This window comes from Quercus robur, chromosome 7 (assembly GCF_932294415.1).
Source record: "Quercus robur chromosome 7, dhQueRobu3.1, whole genome shotgun sequence".
NCBI lineage: Eukaryota > Viridiplantae > Streptophyta > Magnoliopsida > Fagales > Fagaceae > Quercus > Quercus robur.
In genome coordinates, this window is record NC_065540.1 from 9,450,111 (window position 1) to 9,461,807 (window position 11,697).

Below are 11,697 nucleotides of genomic sequence, written 5' to 3' on the forward strand. Positions count from 1 at the left end.
CATGGGTCACATAGTAAAGGTCACGATACCTTGGCTATTCCACAAGCGGGGCCCATATGGCCTTATGTGGAATCTTTACTTTAGCACCAATTTACACGACCATAGCATTTATCTTATTCCAATGAACGGTTCTATGAGATTTTTTCTTTTGTTTTGCGTGAATATATATATATATATATATATATATATATAATATCTAATAGTCAGAACGTTTGACTTTTTTTTAACATATCTCATTACATCATGTGATTACATAACCTATTGACACATTTACATCTAAAAACACCAAAACAATATGTCTTTTCGTTTGGACAGTAGTTACAAGGAAAAAAAAAACACTTTTTTAAAATAGCAGCAAATCAGCAAATAAATCTTTTTAAAAATAAATTATAAAAAAAAGGAAATTGTAACAAATTATTTTTAAAAGACCCACACCGTTTCAGTGGGTAACCACTTTATGTGTGACTATACATATATTTTTAACTTCAATTTTTTCCTTCTCAATAATGCCCTTTAAAAAAAAAAAAAAAAGCAATGCCCCTTTTTCCCCTACAAGAAGATACTTGAAGAGAGAACAGAGTCTACCGCTACCGTCAGCCAGCAAACCCACTGTCGATCGCTTTCCCTTTCAATTGTAGCGATCTGCTTTTTTTTTTAATCTCTTCTTTTCTGTTTTTATTGTTGTGTTTGGTTTTGGAGACACAACTTCAAAGCATAAAAGCCCTAGAACCATCCGTAAACCAAATACATTTTGTTTTTTATTTTCATTTTACTTTCCAATTTGTTTTATGTTTTCTATATTACAGATATATATATATATATATATATATATTTTGGTTTTCAAGAAGCAGAGGTATACAATTTTTTTTTTTAGGTTCAAGGCCACCGTCAACTTTAATGGTGAGGAGTTGTTAGATGCCGAGCCGTTGATATCTACAAGGTTTGTATATCAAGTTGAGGCATACTTCAATTTTATTTTCTATGTATATTTAAAAATTTCGAGGTTAATTCTTCTGTGTTTTTCTGTTTGGCTATTGAGTTTGAGTTTATAGTCTGCAATTTTTTGCATTTTTAGTTGTTGCCGTTGGCTGTAGAGAAAAGCTTAGAAATTAGGCCCACTATGTGATTTCTTTTTACCACCGTCAGAGACCAGTTTTTCTTAGACACTATTACCAGTAAGTTTTCTAATTTTGTTTTATAAGTTTTCCTGTTAAATATGATTTAAGGTTTTGTTTGGGAGTGTTTTCTCTTTTAGATTGATGGGTTTGGAGCCTGTAGTGGATTTTGTTAAATTCAATCAAAACTCTGTCTTAATCTGATGATAGTTTTAAATTTACGGTTCAGATTAGTTTTACTGTTGTATAGTTTCTTTCTTTCTTTTTTTTACTTCCTTCATGCTGTATACTTTCTTCTCCTGCTTTTGTGCCGTTCCTTCCCTGCAACAACAAAGGTTCCATTCTTAGATTGTTTATGCCTTAATACTTCTATATTGTTCACTGTTGTTAAGATTCCATCTTCCTAATTAATTTATGATTTCTTATTTTCATTCTTTTTCTTCTTTTTCTCCAATTGCAGTATACTGTGTTTTTGTACTAGACATTGGGTCTTATGCCAAAAATTATAATTGTATCAAGGTTAAAGGTACCCTGATTTCCCATTTTATTTTTCCAATTTCTGGGGATCTGTTTTGTCAATTATTGTTCGTTAGTTAGAATATTTTTCCCTTTTTGGTATACTTTTGTGAGATTTTAAAGTTTTCTTTATTTAGGTTATGGTTTTGTCATTGTTAGAGGATTTGTTTCAATTTCTTTATGCCATCTTTTTCATTCAATTTTAAGTTTTGTCATCCTAAGACTCTTATATCAACACGAGTTGCAAGTGCTGTAATATATGTGATTCCAATTTTGAATCCAACTATAATTCTTACTTATGTTGGTTGCGAAATTTCAGTTATAGAGATAGGGTTTTTTAGGTAGATTCTTGCTTACATCTGTCTTTGTTGATGCCATTTTTTTTCCATCTTTTCATTTCCTATGGCTTTGTCCAATTGAAGAAAATTGAAGTGCAGATTGCAATTCATTTGCCTCTTTGTTAGATTTCTGCTTTGTTCAATGTAGCCTTATTTTGGGAATACAAGATTGATTGAAAATTGAGACTGCCATGAGTATTCATTTTGATAGGTGCATTAAAAATCTTCTAATTATAAGTTAATGAATCTGAGTCCTAATTTTAAGTAACGAGTGTGATTGTTGTATTATATACAAAAAATAAAAATAAAATAAAGGTCATGAACAAGGAAAATATTTGGAGTTGAGAAATTCAAAATGCAAACCTTTGCAAGATATTGCCAACTTTTAAAAAACTAAATATCAGGAAAGATATTAATTTGTTGTGGTTGGTCTCTCACTTCTTTCCTTTTTAAAAGTCCATGTTGTTCAGGTATTAGGAATAGGGCTGTCCAGATTGATTCGGTAACCCGACCCACCCGAAAAACCGACCGGAACCGACCCGAATCCGGCCGACCTGATTGCTCCGGCGGGTCAGCGGTGGATCTTCACCACCAGAAACCGATTCAGGCGGATCGGTTTCGGTTTTCCTCCCCTAAAACCCGAAAAACCCGAACCGACCGAAAGATTTCCAGATTCCGGCCAAAATTTCCAGATCCCGGCAAATATTTCCAGTTTCCGGTGAGAATTTTCCAGAATCCGGCCAAAATTTCCAGATCCCGGCAAGAATTTCCAGTTTCCGGTGAGAATTTTCCAGAATTCGGCAAGAATTTTCCAGAATTCGGCGAAGAAACCCAGATTCCGGCGACATTTCCCTTAGATCCAGTGAGATTTTGACCGGATCTTGTAAAATCTCATCAAATCCAGTTAGATTTTCGCCGGATCTAAGGGAAATATCGCCGGAATCTGGAAAACTATCGCCGAAATATGGGTTTCTTCGCCGGATCTGTGTTTTTTTCACCGTTTTCTCGCCGTCTTCTCAGATCTACGACTCCGACCGACCCGTCCGCCATCCGTTCATAATCTGAACCGCCCGACCCGATTACTCAGGCGATCGGCGGCAGGTGCATATTTTCCCCACCCGATTCCGGCGGGTCGGTTCCGGGTTGGGCACAAACCCGACCCGAACCGACCCGTGGACAGCCCTAATTAGGAAAGTTGCTAATTTGTTTAATAAATAAAAAAGAATAGCATAATATGAACGTATATACTCCATTCTAATTTGATCAATCTATGATCAAATCAATTGGTGTTTGTTTGCAATGCATCTATGATTTTGTAAATTTTATAGACCAAAAAAGGAGGAGACTAAACCTGCATTTAGAATTCATCTCTATCTAAACTGCACTATGATTATTACACAATCATTAATTTAACTCTCTCCTTTTATGTTTTTGTGTAGGTGATTTTGTAGATTTCCATGCACCAATGCATATCTTACATGCCCACATTACTTATCACGAACCAAGAACTTGTGCTATAAATAATAAAATAATGTTATGAACAATGTTAATGTTGTAGCTTCATTGATGGTATGTACTTAAAATGATTTCAAGCAGCTTCATTGACGGCATGTACTTAAATGATTTCAAGCAATTGCTTCAAATATTTTTTATTTTCTTGCTCATAGAAATAGCTATTGATACATTATTGCATTGTCTTTATTTAAATGAACCTTATTGTATTTTAAATTTTTTCAGTAGGCAGTGGCTTGGCTGCTGAGCCTAATAGCACTGCTTTGAATAATTGTGTATTACTTTCAACCCAACATTTGGTGTTTTTTAAATTGATTGTATGTTTGTCTTAAGATGTATCCAAAGAGTTTATGAAATTTGGTTTTAATTGTTTATAGAGATAGTTGAAACTAAAATATATAGGCATTTCGTTTGATTCCTTTCAAATAGACACTCTTTTAAACTACTATTATTTGCATGTACTTAAGATGTATCTAAAGGAAATTAGATGCATCTGACACAAATATATGTTGCTGCAAATGATCTCCTCAACAGTTTCCAAAAAGCCAGCATAATCAAAATTGGGGCCCATCAAGAGTAGATAAGCAGAGATACTTAGACTATTTGTCAGCAGTTTCTTTCCAAAGTTTTGAATATTGTGTTTATGAGTTGCTTCTTATAAGAGATAGTGGCATAGTGCCTCATGTGTTTATGTGGCATATTATTCCCTGGCAGCAAATGCATGGTCTTGCTAATGCTGTCATGAGATTACTTACACATTTAAATATTCATTTTATCAATAAATTTTTTAATATGATTTATATTGGTGGTAGGCTATAAATTGATTTGCAATTGAGCATTATGTGAATTCATATTATGCCCAAATTTGTGTATGAGCTATTGGAATGTTGGCAATAATTTTTTCATCGACATAGAGAAACCAAGGTGTGATCTTTATGTGTTATGTGAAACACCCTACATTTATAATCAAAGAACATATTTTGCGGGCTTTGTATGATTATTTGTAATTGTTATTTAACCAACTATCCCGTGCATCGCACGGGTTAGCGACTAGTATATATATATATATATATATATATAACTATTTAAGGGTTTGGAATTTTCAACTTAGATACTTAAGAATCTAAAAAAAAAAAAAATAGATGCTCAAAATATTTTCAAATTCATCTGTTTCTAAGGCTTAAATAATAGGGTTAAATATATAAATTTAGTAATTTAAAAACTCCTAATTTTAGCTAAATAAAAAAAAAGTTTTTTCTCCCACCTCCACATTTCTCTCTTGTGTTAGTTGCTAAGTACCAATACAACTTCTTCTTTAAAAAAAAATATATATATATATATAATTGTTTTTTTTTCCACAAACGTATCAGTAATCAAGTACTGATACAACTTCTTTTTAAGATAAAAAAATAAAATAAAACTGTCATGTGTAAAATGTGTAAACCAAAAAAAATAAAAATAAAAAGCCTCATCACATGCAGAGCGTGTGTGATGAGACAAGTACTATTATTTAAGAGGTATCTCCTATTTGAGATCCTCAATTTAAATGTTCAAAATACCTTTAAATTTATTCGTTTCTAAGGCTTAAATCATAGGATTATACATATAAAATTAGTAATTTAAAAACTCCTAATTTTTAGGTAAATTAAAAAAAAAAAATTCTCCCACCTCCATATTTCTTTCTCACGTTAGTTGTCAAATACTAATACAACTTCTTTTTTTTAGAAAAAAAATAAAAAATAAAGCTATTTTTTTTCCACAAACGTACCATTTTTTTTAATCACTAAACTATTTTTTTCCACCTCCATGTTTCTCTCTCACATTAGTAGTTGAGTACTAAGACAATTTCTTCTTAAAATAAAAAATAAAGTAAAACTGCTATGAGTAAAACGTGTAAACTCAAAAAATACAAATAAAAAGCCTTGTCGTAGCATAAAGTGCGTGTGATGAAGCTAGTGTGTGTGTGTGTGTGTTATGAGAGTTGGTCTTATGAGATTGTTTCATGACATATTCTCTCCTGCATACGAGAAATTAGAAATTTTATGTGTGATGGGTTGTTAAGGACAAGAGTCTCACACAACACAACATCTTCTTGCTTCAATTCAGCCTAATAACAGAACTTCATTCCCAAAATTATAATATAATAAGATTAATTAAGATTATTCACATTTTTTTTCTTGTTTTATTTCATATAAGAGTGTAGTTTGATTGGCCAAGAATGTATTAACCCCTTTGGTAAATCAATCAATTAATTAGCCAAGTGAATTAATTAGATTCAATTTCATGCAATAAGCGTGGTAGCACAAATAAATCACCAACTAAGTTAAATGCAACGAAAAATAAAATTGATACAGGTGATTTGTTTACGAATGGGGAAAACCACTGAGGCAATGAAAACCCCACCGGGTGAATTTAAGGTTACCACTCTCGATAATCCACTATTATTAAAACAAGCGGTTACAAGTAAAAGAAATCTTAGTACCTAATACCAACCTATAGTTGAATACTTACCCCAATACCCAATTGGACTTGTAATGTAGCGGCAATCTTTCCTTTCAATGCATGGCTCCCAGTACATAACTAACTAATGATGCACGGATCCCAGTAACACTAACTTGAGAAAGATGTTGGCTGCAAAATTCTTTAGTTCATCCAATAATGAAGATCAAGAAGCTCCCTGGTTAAAAAACCCTTGGCGCAAAGACGCAGTAGCTTTTACAAAGAAAAAGATGAATTAGGGCAAATTGTTTCCTGTCATAATATGCATATATAATCACTTTGCATTGAGTTGCATCATTTGTAATGGCCCTTAAAATAATCCTTATATATGTCTAGGGTTGTGAGAAAAGAAACTCTACACAAATACACATGGATATGCGTGAAATTAGATATGAAAATTCTAATTTCATAATTCTTGACAGATATAGCTTCTGTCAAGCTACTGTCGAGGTTCAACATTAATGAACAACACTTCTTCACTTGTTTCTTGGATAGATTTGCATGACTTTAATACTAAACTTGAACTCTTGTTTCTTGAAGTATTAAACCCATCCTATATCTATCTAATTACAAGTAAAGTGCATTTTGTCAAAGGATTAGTCAATTTACATAACATATGTCCTAACATACTTGCAATTTTTATATATATAAATGACATAAACTAGACAAGTTTCAAAGAAAGACAATATTTCTCAATATAAAAAAGATAAAAAAAAAAAAAAAAAAAAAGTAGAAGATATATATATTTATATATAAAAGATGATAATTTTTGCTCTGTACTATGTAGCCATGCTAACCAAAGCATTGGCTTATTAAGGTCGGTTTGGATGAAGAGTAGAGTAGAGTCAGTCAAAATTGCACGAGGAAAATCTGGTTGTGAATAAACATATGATCCAATTTTCAATGAAAATTGACATTAAATTTGCATGAGTGTTCAAAGATCGTGATCATCTGAGCAATCCACAAAATACTTTGTCATCCATATAAGAAGATCTTCTTATGTTACAAATTGTTGTTAAAGTATATAAAAATCGTCATCTTCATTAAATTAATTTATTTCATGATTTAGATTAAATTATTGTTAGCAATTGGGCTAGGTTTGAGCCGTTTGACCTAACCCAAAACCCATTGCCCATGGATTGTCTATATTGGCTATCTAATAAGTGAATTTAAATTTAAACTGATTGATCCTTATATTAGTTGTCAAAATCAGCAGTTGAATAATTTAAATTTAGCGGTTGAGTATTTTTAGGGATCACTCATGGGTTGATCTCTATTGGTATTTAAATACTCCTATAACATCAAATCACTAATTAAATGAGAGTGAATATTGGGATAATCCTATAACAATCAGATAACTAATTTACTAAAAGTGAATATTGCACAAACTGAAAAAAAAAAAAAAAAAAAAAAAAAAAAAAAAAAAAAAAAAAATCATTAGTATAATTTTATGAGTGCTCTCTCAAAAAACCGTCTCTTTAGAGACACCATCAAACAATGCATTAGAATTTGGAGCGTGGAATTTAGGAAGAGACTTTAGTAGCATCTCTAGTGACAAGAAGGTACACTAGAGATCAAGAGGAGTTTGTAAAGTAAGCAAAGAGCAAGATCTGTCAAGTAGGTGATTTGTTCTAGCAAGGTATGTGTCTATATGACCCATAGAATTTATTCAACAATTACAAATTTTAAAATATATCTATTATTACATCTTTTAAAATTTTAAATGATATGTTACTCTCTAATCTCTATACAATGTCAAAACCTGAAAATATAGACGTTTTGCACAGTTACACTACGTACATTTCTTTATGAATTTTGAGGCTCAAACAATTTTTGTACATCTTGTTCATTGAATGATAATATGAGAATTATATGATATTTTGTTTAACCATTTTCCCTTCTTTCAAAATTGAAGCTACAATATTATTGGTGGGTGACATAGCTTATAACTGTAGAGTGATATATAAGTAAAGTAGTAAATTAGTAAATTACAAAATTGACTTGTTTAGATTCCATGCCTTGATTAAATTATTAATTGATCAACAAAAGTGAGCTACTTTTGAATTTGACACTTTTCTGCATATGCTATGAAGGTGTAATAACCATGCGAAGCGTATTAAATTATAAATTGTTCTAAGACTAATTCAGTTTCGCAATGCCAAGGCCCATGGTCAGTCATTGTCCTAGATGGTGGGCTAGAATTGGTAAATTCCTGTGTTCATGAAGATCAATGTCCCGTAACCAATGTGCATTGTACTTTTAGCATAATTAATTTCTCATTAACAAAATTCTCTTTCTGGTCAAGTCCACAATAGGGTCTTCATTCAAGGTGGTTGGGTATATAATATTCAGTCCTATTACTGTTTACAATTTCCAGTCACAATAAGCATGTAGAACATGTCAAATGTACCTTTTACTTTTCAATAGTATTAGGGATTAGAATTTGGGAATAGTGTGAATTATTAGGAAAAGTGAACTACCATTGTGTTTGAGTATCAATGAGGTTAGCCTGAGAGGGAAAAACAAAATTATATGTATACAAATTAACAGTGAGTTTGGAGAGAGAGAGAGATTATGGGGTGTTTAATCCACATTATTTGGATATATATTTTAAAAGGAAATGAGAAGGGATTTGGAGGGGTAAGATACCCCTTTAAACCCCTCATTTTTAATTCCTGAAAAAGAATTTGGAGGGAAAGGGCAGGAGAGAGGTTACACTTATATTATATTTAAAAAGCTGTCAAATTTTGCCTTTATAATATCAATTTATACATATTTCTTTAAATTAAACAAAAGAGTGGTATAAAGTGTAATTTTTGATTCACATAATGTATTATAATTATTACCTATCCTCTCACATTTTATTATTATTTTTTTAAAAAAATTAACAAATGGAAGAGATTTTTATTTTTCTCCCTCTACTTAATTTTAAAAACATCCAAATAAGTTTGCCTCTCAACTCTTCTATTTCTTTAGTTTCTCTCCATACTCTTTAGTCTCTCCTCTTCCTTCGAACTTCCAAACACATGATAAGTGCCAATATAGATAGGGAGCTCCTTTATAAATTTTGAAGGAATACCTGAGTTAAACTTTCGAATCTTCTCTTTAAACTATTTGGGAATTTGACTATATATATTGGGGTTATGTAAATTTATTTATTTTTTATTTTTTTTACAAAGAAGAAATTTTATTTAATTAAGTAGATACTTTAGAAGAGTACATAATTTGTTACAGGGCACTCTCTAAAAGTGCCAACTTGACAAACATCCCTAAGATACTTTTCATACACAAAACTTGGTCAAGACTTGTGTACAAAAATTCCGTTTGGTTGCAAGCTCCCCATTTTAGCTAGTCCATCAGACACTTTATTTAATCAAACAGACACTTTATTTGTTACAGGGCACTTTCTAAGAGTGCCAACTTGACAAACATCAATAACAAATATTACACAAAATTTGTTCTTTCTAAGACACAAAATTTTTCATAATATTTCACAAAAATTTTATTTTATTTTATTTTTTATAATAGCTTATGTGACAATTTATGATAAGAGTAATATTACTCCGACATTCTCACATGAGTCCAATTACCAAGTCCTTTTTTTCCCCTTATGAAAACCAATACTATTTTCAGTAATACTAATTAGTAATTACATTATATCAATTCAGTATTTGTAAAGAATGTGATAATAAATTTTGCATATTTAGAGTTCTTGTTAAAATAACATTAAAATACCACCACACATGAGTCCATTTTTGGATTTTACATACATTAACTTAGACTAGGTTAGAATATGATTTAATAAAGCTGTCATGAATAAAATCTGTTTGTGAACAAACATATGATCCAATTTTCAATGAAAATTGACATTAAATGTTGCATTAGTGTTCAAAAAATCATGATCATCTGAGCAATCCACAAAATACTTTGTTATCCATTTAGTGGGATGAGTTTCACAATCTTTCTCTCTACTCTTCTTCTTCTTCTTTTTTTTTTTTTTAGAGAAATCTCTCTACTCTTCTTATGTTACAAACTGTTTTTAAAGTATATAAAAATCATTATCTTTATTAAAATTAATTTAGTTCATGATTTAGATTAAATTATTGTTAGCAGTTGGGCTAGGTTTGAGTAGTTTGACCCAACCCAAAACCCATGGCCCATGTATTGTCTATATTAGCTATCTGATGAGTGAGTTTATATTTAAACTGATCCTGATATGAGTTGTCAAAATCAGTAGTTGAATAATTTAAACTTAGTGGTTGAGTATTTTTAGCCTAGGTATCACTCATCTGATAGTGGGTTGATATCTATGAGTCCAAATCTTTTGTCCCACTTTTCTTGCTCCATTTTATGTTCCAGCAATAAAAGCTCGCCACATGTTCACCTAACTAATTAAATACTACCATTATTGACTTATTAATACTACCATTATTAATTAATGGTAGTAATTAATTAATTAATTAGGTGAACATGTGTTAAGTTTTTAATGGTAGAGTATAAGGTGGAGCAAGAAAAGTGGGACAGAAGATTTGAACTCGATATCAAGATCTGTCAAGTAGGTGATTTGTTCTACCAATGTATGTGTCTATATGACCGATAGAATTTATTCAACAATTACAAATTTTAAAATATATCTATTATTACATCTTTTAAAATTTTGAATAATATGTTACTCTCTAATCTATATACAATATCCAAAGCTGAAAATAAAGACATTTTGGATGTAGATTGTGTTGTTTTCAGACCCGGACCGTTTATTGAACCGTAAAAGGGAGAGGTTCAAGGTTTTTGAGGTCGAACCGTGATGATGTCATAATTAATATAATAATTAATTAAAGCCTAAATATAGATATTAAATTTATAAAACTAGCAAAATTGACTAATATATCTATATATGTGAGGGAAATTTAATAATTTTCAAGCATATATTTAATAATTAAATAAGAAAGTTAATAAAATAAAATAATATTCATGAAAACATTAAAATTTATGATTAATTTTTGAAGTAAAGTTGAATATCTTTAAAGGATTTTAATTATAATTTTTTTTCCTTGTAAAAGATGGATAATTTAATTAAGTAGAATAAAATTGTGTTAAGTTGTTTTATTAAAAAAAAATAAAAAATTGCTAAGGGGTTGGACCGCACGGTTCTTGCCATTGGTTCGTGCTGTCCAACCCCGGTTTTAGGGGTTCACAGAATTGCCACATATGCCCGGTTCTTTATGCTTAAAAAATCGGTTTTCATCCCGATTCCCAGTTTTCACGGTCTGACCTCCCGGTCCGGTCCAGTTCTGAGAACTAATTTGTGTATGGTCTTGCACAGTTACACCACATACATTCCTAGCGTTTAAAGTTCGCCAACACAAGGAAGAAATTTGACCATCAAATAGCTAAATAAATATATTGCACCTGTCATCATTCGGTGTATAATTAACGTTTCAGTTTATCAAAACAATAGTTATATCTCAACTTTGTATATAATAAAAAAATTCCTGGAGAAATTGTCTTAATATCTACAATTCTACATTGAGAATTTGACATTGTTGTGAAGTTTCACGACCCAGAAGATTGATGAGTTTTGAGCCTAAAACAATTTTATACATCTTGCTCATTGAATGATAATATGAGAATTATATGAAATTTTGTTCAACCATTTTCCCATCTTTCATTAATGAAGCTACAATATTATTGGTGGGTGACATAGCTTATCACTGTAG